Genomic DNA, 11,329 nt, shown 5'->3' with positions numbered 1-11,329 from the left:
GTGTGTGACCTTAGTAATTGTGTGTGACCTTAGTAATTGTGTGACCTTAGTAATTGTGTGTGACCTTAGTAATTGTGTGTGGCCATAGTAATTGTGGTGGTTTTAGTTTATTTGGTTGGTGAGGGGGAAATGCTTTCACCTGGTCTGGTGAGTGGCAGAGGTACTTCTAAGACTTTGCAATTCATAATAGATCCCAACCCGATTTTGTTTGCTTTTTTAAAATCCTCACACGAGACGAGGCCGTCCCTTGGATGGATGTTAAACTTGGTGTCCCATCTGCCGGCATTCGTGGGTGGATATTTAAAGATCTCTCGGTGTCCTTTGCGAAGAGTAGGTGAGTTATCGCCGGCACCCTGACCGAATCCATAATGCCTGCCCTAACCTGAAAGGCACTCGGATCGGAATCAGGGGCACTGCAGTGCAATGCCAACATGCATCACGTGCTGCATACAAACGACGACGATGAAGTGAGTTCGTGAGCCTTTATCTTTTTTAACATTTATTGCTTTAAGGCCATGCACCATTTCTTCTTTTTTTTTGAATGTCTTTTTAAAAGATTTGAAAATTTTCAAATAATTTTTGTAATTTGCAATAAAAATATTGTGCGAGTGTATAAAATATCCATTTATTAATTTCCCCTTCAATATAAACTGATTACTGACGCATGGGAGTGATTTTATACCACCACTTGTTGTTTAATTAAAGGTGTTTAAGTAATTGCACTCTAAGTAAAAATAATCTTTCACTCAATTGTGTATCAACAAATCTTCCACTGTCTGCAGACGTCAGTCTATGATCGATGAACTAATAAATTCAATTCAATTTTATATTTTGAACACTGAAGGCCCACGGATCGGAACGCGAACCTGCAGTTTAGCAGTACTTTGGCTTTGAATTTGGCAAATTGTAAGGAATCTTGTCCCGAGTGCACAGACTCACACAGAGGAGTGATGTAGTCGTTTTAGTTTGTCTGCCTATCTGGCAGTCAAACAAAGTCATTACAAACAGGAAAACTGGTTTAAGGACTAATAAAGGACACAAACAACAGGCACGAATAACTAATGTGACGTGTTAAATAAGGTGGTGTAAAAGACGGTGCATCAACGGCGGCGAACTTCCGATTTTTTTTTTTTACTGTCTTTAAAACCTTTATTTTATTTTAAATGAATTATAAACTTGACCATGAGAACAAAAAATCACCTTGTCAGTTTCAAAAACATCCAGTTTAGCAGTACTTAGACAAAATATTATGCCATCTCATCCAATCAAATTTTCCGCTCATGCTTTCAGCGTTGGGGAATATCGAGATTGAGACAAAATCGTGGCTCATAGGAAGTACGTATAAATCATGCTCGCAAAGCAGTAGTTGAAAAGACCCTTCCCATGTCCTTCTCAAGATTGCACGCACAGGGTAAGATGTTCAATGAACTCTCATTCGATTATATTTTTCAATCGCAATGATCGTGAGTGATACATCACACAAGATTTCAAAGATCTAGTAACAATTTCAGAATAGCAATTATTCATTCTTAAAATTATTTCAATAATAAATAGAATGAATGCTATTTGAATGGTGGAGTGTTAGAGGATGTGCGCGGTGAGATAACTAAGTTGGTTGCATGAATCCATGATGAGCAAGTCGACCAAACTGAGTTGCAACATTAGTAGTTGACGATAAGTGCACGTGGCTCTGGAGGAGTGAGATAGAGATAGAGAGAGATAGAGAGAGATAGAGATAGAGAGAGAGATTTGTTAAGAGTAAAGACAATAATCAAACCTTTCTGCCATTAAAAAGTGATAGGCCCGGTTCTTCAACTTCCTGTTTATCGATTCTAATTTCCGGTATCCCCAAAGCCGTTGACTTGGTGGTATTGATGATGATGATGATGACCAGGTGTGTTTATGGGGTCCCACCCCACAGCTGCAAGCCATAATCCATGACAATGTGGGAGCTTCATCTTCTTTCATATGCAGCAGAGGGCGGCTGGGTAGCTTCAACAGGCGAGGGCACGGCTGTCAAGCTGTGCCCCCTGAAGCAATGCCCCCTGCTGGTTAGGGTAGAAATTTGGGATTTGGCCATGGTACCGGTGATAGCTCGCCTACTCCTCACGAACGACACCATGGGATCTTTAATGTCCACCAACTAATGACAGCAGACATGACGACCGTTTGACATCCATCCAAAGGAGGGCACACACATTGATGAATCGTCCTGCCTGTGAAACACCTGGATGACAGTTTATAGTTGGGATTCAAACCCAGGCTCGACAGCTTCGAGATCATCCTGCCAGCTCAATGTAGATGCGAGACGTACCTTCTATTAAGTGAGAATTTCGTCTGTAAGGATAAAGTGTCTGACATGACAAAGATCGTCTTGTCGATGTCTGTCTCTAAAGTCGACCTTTAAAATGTGGTCGACTCAAAAAGGGTCGTTGAATTCAAGTTTCCTTATAATAATTTAATGGTTGAGATTTAAATTATTTTTAGTAAGAGTGGGCTATAAATGGGTCATTTTTTGTTTTGCTTAGGTGACAGTTTTTTTGTATTCCATTTGACCTATCTCAACATGAAATGACAAAATTTTCGGCCTGGGGTCCAAGAAAACAGGGCAAAAATTCAAAATGGCTGCCGTTTTCCCTGAAAAATCACATTTTTAGCCATAACTTTGTCATTTCTGGGTCTTTTTACTTGGTTGTGGTGTCAAACCCTATGTTTATTGGGTCAGGCGATCTATTTATGCAATTAGAAGTAGTGTCAAACCTTCAGATGTTGAGTTAAGACATATTTTTGCTGTATGTTTTGAGTTAAGACATATTTTCGATGTTGAGTAATCATATTTTTATTAAGACAAGTTATATTGTCTATTTTTGACACTGTAGCGGTTCCCGCTGAATGTACACAATCGCCTTGCACCTGCCAGGACGCGGCCAGGGCGCGATCGCCATGCCGGGCTCGTCTGGACGGGCCCAGACACGCCTCTCCTGGGCATGCCCGCTCTCGCCTTTCCAGGGCTCGCCCAGAGCGCCCGGGCACGCCCAGCCTCGACTTGCCAGGCCGCGTCCAGGACGCCCGGGCATGTCCAGACTCGCCTTTCCAGGGCTCGCCCAGAGCGTCCGGGCACACCCAGCCTCGACTTGCGAGGCCGCGTTCAGGACGCCCGGGCATGTCCAGACTCGCCTTTCCAGGGCTCACCCAGAGCGTCCGGGCACGCCCAGCCTCGACTTGCCAGGCCGCGTCCAGGACGTCCGGGCATATCCAGACTCGCCTTTCCAGGACTCGCCCTTGACGCCCGGGCATGTCCAGACTCGCCTTTCCAGGGCTCGCCCAGAGCATCCGGGCATGCCCGCTCTCGCCTTTCCAGGGCTCTTCCAGAGTGCTCGGGCACGCCCAGCCTCGACTTGCCAGGACGCCCGGGCATGTCCAGACTCACCTTTCCAGGACTCGCCCTTGACACCCGGGCATGCCCGGTCTCGGTTTTCCCGGGCAAACGCCCCGGCATAAATGTGTATATATATTGCTGCCCGATAAACGGGCTTGTGAGAATACCTGAGCTGTTTTGTTTCATTAAAGCAACTCGGACGAATTCCGTCTTTGGTCGCGTCAATTCTTTCGACTCGCGTTGGAGCGCAGTTCCTTCAACACTACAATTTTTGCCCTGTACACTTTTTTCTTGGACCCCAGGCCGAACATTTTGTCATTTCATGTTGAGATCGGTCAAATGGAATACAAAAAAACTGTCACCTAAGAAGAATAACAATAAAAGTATTTTTGACCCTGTATAGCCCACTCTTATTTTTAGTGTCGAGATTCCCCAAGTCATTCCCATCTGGCTTTCATGCGTCCATGTCCACACACCTCGAGCCCTTCACCTGGCCTCACCTCTAGGAGGTTTTCCACAGGACTTCCTTACCCTATACTGCTTTATACTGGATGCTCACAACCTATTTGGTGGTGCACATATTACGTGAAACATTTCAGCTTCATGGCTCCCGAAAATAATTCAAAAAGGAAGCAATCATGATTTTCATGGCCTTTAGAAACGTACGACACAGCAAACCATTGTACATGTCGAGCCCCTTCGGTCTGGATTTGATTTTGTTCCGAAGGAGCCTGCGGTTTGCACTTTACTTCGTTTTGCACTATTCTGCTGACTCACCTCATACTCCCTAATATTTTCCATTCTTCTTCGGCTGAAGTCTTCAATTACCATTCTCATAGAAATCACAATCTCCCACTTCAATGATCCAAGGCAGAGGTTTAATGAAACGTGCGTTGGTGACCACCAAGACTTCCAATGGGAATTTGGCCTTTGCATAGCACGACTAAGGGCCCAGGCTTTAATCGGATGAAATGTTGCAGCGGTTGCTGTAAATGCTGCCATTTGGGTATTCCCCCCACCCCCTTACAATACTCTGTCGTGCCAAACAGATCACATGTTCAAGTAGTTTACCTTAAAACCGAAATACTTTGTCATACAATGGAGCAGTACGGTAAAATGGGGTGAATAGGGACACAAACTGAAAAAAAGTTTGGAAACTTTTTTCACTGAAAATTGATAACCATACAGATTTGTTGATATTTGGGTTGAAAGTGTTCTCTTGTTTTTTTAAAAAGCAACTTATAGTCCCTATTAACCCCATATATGGGTTAAATAGGAATAAATAGGATTTTTATGGCTGTGCCTATTCACCCCGTTTTACGCGTGAATAGGGACAGTCACTAATACAAAAAAATAATAATCAAGAAATAGGGACAGTTTGGAGAAACTTTTTATCCCATTTTTTTTCATTGTTTTTCATTTTATTTTTCATTGTGTTTTTCAAATTTTTCAGTTTCATTTTTCATATTTCATTTTTTTTCATATATCTATTTCATTTTTTCATTTTCATTTCATCCCATCCTATTTTCAACTTTCTACCCCCGCTAATTCACCCCAGAACTCTCTTATCTGTCTCCCTCTTCCAAATCCTGGTGGCGTCTGGTCAAATCCGTTTCTGGTGTTTGTTCCCCCTCCATCCCCTCCCTTACCTCAAACGGCTACACAGCTGACTCGGCACGTGAAAAAGCTGAATGCCTCAACTCTGTGTTTGCCTCTAAATCTTGTGTCCCAAACCCATCCCTCTCTGTACCCACCATACCCAGTCGTACCCTGCTGCTCCTGGACTCCGTGTCCTTTCCTCCTGACAAGGTGGAAAAGTTTCTGTCAACCCTCGACTCTGATTCTGCAACTGGACCCGACGGCATCAGCCCACGGGTCCTAAAATCCTGCTCTGCTGCTCTATCTCACCCTCTCTCTGTTCTCTTCACCCTCTCTTTTGCTCAAGGTCAACTGCCATCTGCTTGGAAATCAGCCAACATCACCGCTTTGCACAAAAAAGGTGCAAAAACAGATCCTAGCAACTACAGACCAATCAGCCTTCTCCCAATTATCAGCAAAGTCATGGAATCCATCATTGCTTCTGATATGAAATCTTTCCTCTTCTCCAATGGCTTGATCTCTGATCATCAATTTGGTTTCAGACCAGGTCACTCTACTCTGGACATGCTGCTTCTGCTGTCTCAACAATGGATGGAGGTCCTCAATGCCAAACAGGAAATTAGAGCTGTCTCCCTCGACATATCACGTGCCTTCGACACGGTCTGGCACCCCGCTCTGCTCACCAAACTCTCCTCCTTTGGTATCCATGGAAATCTCCACGCATGGCTGGCGGACTTCCTCTCTAGTCGTCGTCAACGTGTGGCCCTGAATGGGTTTCTCTCATCTCCTCTTCCTGTTCAGGCTGGAGTTCCCCAAGGCAGTGTTCTGGGCCCCGTGCTTTTTCTGGTCTTCATCAATGATCTCTCTGACTCTCTCGAAAATCCTCTCTATCTCTTTGCTGATGACTCCACTCTCTGCCGCTCCATTCCTCTTCCCTCAGATCGGCAGTCTGCTGCCTCCTCACTCTCTGAAGACCTGGACAAAATCACAGACTGGTCAAACAAGTGGAACATGTCTTTCAATCCTGACAAATCTCACACTCTTACTATGTCTCTCCGAAAAGATCGACTGGACAACCCTCCCATCTACTTTCTCAACAATCCTCTCCAAGAAGTTCTGTCGCTCAAGATTTTGGGTCTCACTATCTGCCATGATCTTTCTTGGGAAAACCACATTTCCAAGCTGGCCTCCAAAGCCAGTCGCCGACTGGGCATCCTCCGTCGTGCGAAGTCCTTCCTCGGCACACCTGAGCTCCTCACCACATACAAGGCTTTCATCCGCAGCTCAATGGAATACTGTTCTCCCCTATGGGCCGGTGCTCCTGCCTCACACCTAGCTCGGCTTCACGCTGTTGAAACCAAAGCTTTCAGAATTATTGGAATCTCCCGCGATGAAGCTATCTCTGAGGGCCTTTCACTCACTCACCGCAGGCAGGTAGGTGGTCTTTCTGTCTTCTACCGACTCCTCTCCGGCCTTGCACCCCCAGCTCTCTCTGTGCTCTGTCCCCCAAATATTCCTACAGGTCGCACAAGATCTGCCAGCAACCCTCTGATGGTTAAACTGCCGAAATCTCGGCTCTCCGCTCACCTTCACTCTTTCATTCCTCTTTTCTCCCGCCTCTGGAACAAACTCCCTCACTCCCTCACTCCCTTCAATCCCACTCCTCCCTCCAGGTCTTTAAAACAGCTGTTCACCACCATCTCCTTTCTTCCCCCATCCAAAACCTTGATCTTTTCTACCCCCGCTAATTCACCCCAGATCCACCTTGTTTGAAATTCCAACTTCTTTCCTGGAAGTCCTGGCAGTGTCCATATGTTTTATACCTCTCCCACTGCCCCCTTCCCACGCCCCCCCCCCCAAAGCCCTCGCCCTCTCTCAGATCTCTCGATGTCTCCATGTCTCTCGGTCCCTGCTCTCAAATGTTGTGTTTGTGTCCTTCCCCCTCTCTCCCCATCTTGTCTACCGCTCCATATGTTATATGTTTTATGTGTCGGTTTGTCTTTCTGTGTGATTAATGTTCGCTCTTTCACGAGCCTCGATCTTGTATACAAAAAAAAAAAAAAAAAAAAATTTCATATCCCATTTTTCATATTTTCATTTCATTTTTCATATCCCATATTATGTGCATCCATCTGAGCTATCAATTTAGCAATAAGTTGGAAACCCAAGGATTGTTTTTTGATTATTATTTTTTTGTCTTAGTGACTGTCCCTATTCACCCGTAAAACGGGGTGAATAGGGACAGCCATAAAAATCCTATTTATTCCTATTTAACCCATATATGGGGTTAATAGGGACTATAAGTTGCTTTAAAAAAAAAACAAGAGAACACTTTCAACCCAAATATCAACAAATCTGTATGGTTATCAATTTTCAGCAAAATGAGTTTCCGAACTTTTTTTCAGTTTGTGTCCCTATTCACCTTGCTGTCCCTATTCACCCCATTTCACGGTACTATAGTGCTGCAAGGCCGAGAGCATCTGGTAATGACGAAGAAACTTGACCGAAGTTGCAATTGCAAGACCAGACAAATCATTGGACAAGTGTGCTTTTCCAATTCTTTCTGGATTTTTCCTTCCCAACACGCCCCTCCCTTTGGAGTATTCCTTCCAGAAAGTCCAGCGGCCCGGCATGTGTCCGTATGGCATGGTGGATTAATCTGAGGCGGGCTGACGGGCCCGAGGGAACATGTCCCCAAAAAATCGGTCTGCACACCATCAGGCATGCTCACTGCATGCAGCATCAGCCAAACAGCCGGAACCAATCTGTCCGACAATGGAGTGTGCGTGTCTGTGCGCACACGCACAGCATAATGTCGTACTTCACCTTCCCTCAATGTGTGGTGTTCGCACAATATGGCCTACAAAGGGCTGTGCTTGGCATATTGCTCCAAACAGATAAAGAATCTAAAATGGCTTCCATCTACTACACGTTAGGGAAGGGGGAATGATGTTTATTTTTCATAAAACTATTGTTTATCAGTATAACCATTAATAACCTCTTCTTCTTCAGAATAAACTTAATGTGAAGCCCTTTTATCCACAAACACACCATTGGTTTCATAAATGGACAATTTGGATTGGATTTTACAAGTTGCCTCCAGGCTCAATTACATAAAGTTGCTCATTTAGAGAAATAAGCTTCCACGTGGAAGATGAAGCATGGATGCCATTGGCTTTGCATTCGCTGCATCACTTTTTGTGTTTTCTTTCAAGTTTCAGGGGAAAGACACTCAGCACAGCCATTCCTTCAATGCAGATTTGCACAAGATGATGTGATGTGATGATTTGCACAAGATGATGTGATGTGATGATTTGCACAAGATGTGATGATTTGCACAAGATGATGTGATGATTTGCACAAGATGATGTGATGATTTGCACAAGATGATGTGATGATTTGCACAAGATGATGTGATGATTTGCACAAGATGATGTGATGATTTGCACAAGATGATGTGATTTGCACAAGATGATGTGATGATTTGCACAAGATGATGTGATTTGCACAAGATGATGTGATGTGATGATTTGCACAAGATGATGTGATGATTTGCACAAGATGATGTGATGATTTGCACAAGATGATGTGATGATTTGCACAAGATGATGTGATGATTTGCACAAGATGATGTGATGATTTGCACAAGATGATGTGGTGATTTGCACAAGATGATGTGATGATTTGCACAAGATGATGTGATGATTTGCACAAGATGATGTGATGTGATGATTTGCACAAGATGATGTGATGATTTGCACAAGATGATGTGATTTGCACAAGATGATGTGATGTGATGATTTGCACAAGACCCCATAGTGGGACAGAGAGACACACACAGAGAGACACAGAGAGAGAAAGAGAGACACACAGAGAGAGAGAGACACAGAGAGAGAGAGACAGAGAGAGAGACACAGAGAGAGAGAGAGAGACACACAGAGAGAGAGACACAGAGAGAGAGACACAGAGAGAGAGAGACAGAGAGAGAGAGAAAGAGAAAGAGAGAGAGAAAGAGAAAGAGAAAGAGAAAAAGCATGTTTAATTTTATACTGCAGCTATATTTTCCAGCAGACCTATTGAGCAAAGCTTTATTCTCTGATGGAAACAAAGAATTGAAAATATAACCTACATCGTCCCTTCAAATAGCCAACACCAGAGCAGAGTATCTCCAGGGTACCCTAGGCCCCCAAAATACCCTAACTCCTGTACCCTAGGCCTCCGATCAGCAGAGGGCACAGGAATAACATGACTCGTTCCTTCAACTCTCAGAAGAAACCTGATTCACCTTCTGGAAAATCTTCTGAAACAATGAGTAATGACCTGGAAACTCTTTATACTAATGTCTTGAGAATCATTGGACAGAGGCAAAGGCAATCTGTTCCCATCCCACCCACATTTGGCAGCATTTTTTTTCCTTCTACCGGCTCTAATCTCATATCAAATGAACCTGCAGTTCTTTCCACAGTCCACCAATCATCAAACCCAGAGGACTGTCCATTCAGGGAATAACCACCTGCTTGGCCATCTGCCAGAGACTGAACATTCTGCGCACCCGGCTCAACTTCTTTGTACCTCTTCACAACAACTTCTGGAATCACCTATGTGTTGATTAAATCTCACCCTTCCCCTGAAGTCTTTTAAGGTCATTATTATGAATGAATGATCGTTTTAAGGCCATTTTTCCCCGCTAGAGTGAGGGTTTGCCTTGCAGGCCACATGACAATGATGGTTCCCTGTTTGAGGCAATGTTTTTATGGCCGGATGCCCTTCCTGAAGCCAACCCTTGGTCATGCTCTTACGATGCGTAGGGATACGGTGTACCTATTCTAAATCGGGGTACACACCATGATCATTCATCCCAGCAAGTTGGTACTCAATTTGCCGACCTCGGAAGGATGACAGGCTGAGTCAACCCCCTGGCGTTAATTCAGCGATCGACCGGGATTAAGGTCATCATTATCTACAATATTATTATCTACAATAATATCAATGTCAGTTGTCATTATCTACAATAATATCAATGTCAGTCATCATTATCTACAATATTATCATTATCTACAATAATATCAATGTCAGTCATCATTATCTACAATATTATCATCATCTACAATATCAGTCAGTCATCGTTATCTACAATATTATCATTATCTACAATAATATCAGTGTCATCATTATCTACAATATTATCTACAATAATATCAGTGTCATCATTATCTACAATATTATCATCTACAATAATATCAATGTCAGTCATCATTATCTATAATATTATCATCTATCTATAATTCCACTAATCTCTGTGTGTATGTTTGTTTGTATGTTTGTATGTTTGTATGTCTGTGACCGCTGTTTCTCGACAACTACCGGTCCGATATACTTTAAACTTGCCAGGTATATTGCTGGGGACCCGAGGATGTGCCTTTTCAAGGTTTGAAATTAATCGGACAAGTAGTTACCGAGCTATGTCCAAAAACGATTCAACCAATCAGAGAGCAGCGAGCTATCACGTGTGCCGAACGTGGCGAACAGACTCTGCCTCGGACGGCACATTTGAGAGCGTATTCATTTATTTCACGTTGGCAAACTATGTTGGCGTTAAACTATGTTTTAAAACTAATTAAAACTACTTTGCGATTCATCGTAACTGCGATTCGTAACTGCCGTTCGCTTTGGCTTTGCGAATGGACCAAACCATTTCATGTAAATAGAGGGGGGGGATTGTCACCGTACTCGCAAGCCGTTCGCTTTGGACCAAACCATTTCATGTAAATAGAGGGGGGGGGGGATATAATTTTAGATATAGATATAGTACGGGCATGCCCTAGTTATCTACAATAATATCAATGTCAGTTATCATTATCTACAATAATATCAATGTCAGTCATAATTATCTACAATAATAATGTACTCATCTTCATCTTATATTGCAAATAATGCTCCCCATTTTCAACACCATCCTCCGACAATTATATTATATGCTACCCCTTATTTACCCGCTTAGCGGTTAGGGTGCCGGCTTGGGATCCTAGGATCCTGGGTTCGAATCCCGGTCGATCGCTGAATTAACACCAGGGGGGGTTGACTCAGCCTGTCATCCTTCCGAGGTTGGAAAATTGAGTACCAGTTCACTGGTAATTCCCTGTGTGTCGCAAGATGCGACTAACAGGCGTGGCGGCAGGAAGGGCTTCCGGCCATAAAATATTGCTTCAAAAAGGGGACCAAGGTGCCCAAAAAAGGCCAATCCCCGCTCTGTGGGGAAAAATGGCCTCTAAAGGCGGTTCAATATTTTATGTGCAAACAGATTTATTTATTTTTTGCCTGCTCATTTACACAATTCCTCGCCTGTCACTT

Source organism: Myxine glutinosa, chromosome 1 (genome assembly GCF_964187855.1).
Source record: "Myxine glutinosa chromosome 1, kmMyxGlut1.1, whole genome shotgun sequence".
Classification (NCBI taxonomy): domain Eukaryota; kingdom Metazoa; phylum Chordata; class Myxini; order Myxiniformes; family Myxinidae; genus Myxine; species Myxine glutinosa.
The sequence above is the reverse complement of the archived record's forward strand: the minus strand, read 5'-3'. Positions refer to the sequence as shown.